The sequence below is a fragment of the Arachis duranensis genome, chromosome 4 (genome assembly GCF_000817695.3).
Source record: "Arachis duranensis cultivar V14167 chromosome 4, aradu.V14167.gnm2.J7QH, whole genome shotgun sequence".
In the NCBI taxonomy this organism is placed as follows: Eukaryota; Viridiplantae; Streptophyta; class Magnoliopsida; order Fabales; family Fabaceae; genus Arachis; species Arachis duranensis.
In genome coordinates this window covers 59,217,240-59,218,113 of record NC_029775.3, presented here as the reverse complement: position 1 = coordinate 59,218,113, position 874 = coordinate 59,217,240, and positions in this window count along the sequence as shown.

The window sequence follows — 874 nt, the reverse complement described above, 5'->3', positions numbered from 1 at the left end:
TGGAGCTACAGGAGTCCAATTGGCGCGCTCTCAACGGCGTTGGAAAGTAGACATCCAGGGCTTTCCAGCAATATATAATAGTCCATACTTTGCGTGAGGATAGACGACGTAACTTGGCGTTAAACGCCAAGTTCATGCTGCTGTCTAGAGTTAACCGCCAGAAAAACGTCATTATCCGGAGTTGAACGCCCAAAACACGTCATAACCTGGAGTTTGACGCCAAGAAATGCCTCTACTCGTGGATTGATCAAGCTCAGCCCAAGCATACACCAAGTGGGCCCCGGAAGTGGATTTATGCATCAATTACTTACTCATGTAAACCCTAGGAGCTAGTCTAGTATATATAGGACATTTATCTATTGTATTAGACATCTTTAGTCTCAGTTTTGTATTATTCTTCATCTTAAGAGGCTATTGATCACGTTAGGGGGGCTGGCCATTCGGCCATGCCTGAACCTCTTTTACTTATGTATTTTCAACGGTGGAGTTTCTGCACACCATAGATTAAGGGTGTGGAGCTCTGCTGTACCTCAAGTATTAATGAAGTTCTATTTCCTTTTATTCAAATCTCTCTTATTCTTATTCCAAGATATTCATTCGTACCCAAGAACATGATGAATATGATGAGTCAAATTACCCTCATTATTATTCTCACTTATGAATGTATGTGATTGACAACCACTTACGTTCTACATGCAACAGAGCTTGAATGCGTATCTCTTAGATTCCCCAACAGAATCTTCGTGGTATAAGTTAGATAGTTGGCGGCATTCATCTGGATCCGGAAAGTCCAACCTTGTCTGTGGTGTTCTGAGTAGGATCCTGGGAGTCCGGAAAGTCCAACCTTGTCTGTGGTGTTCCGAGTAGGATTCCG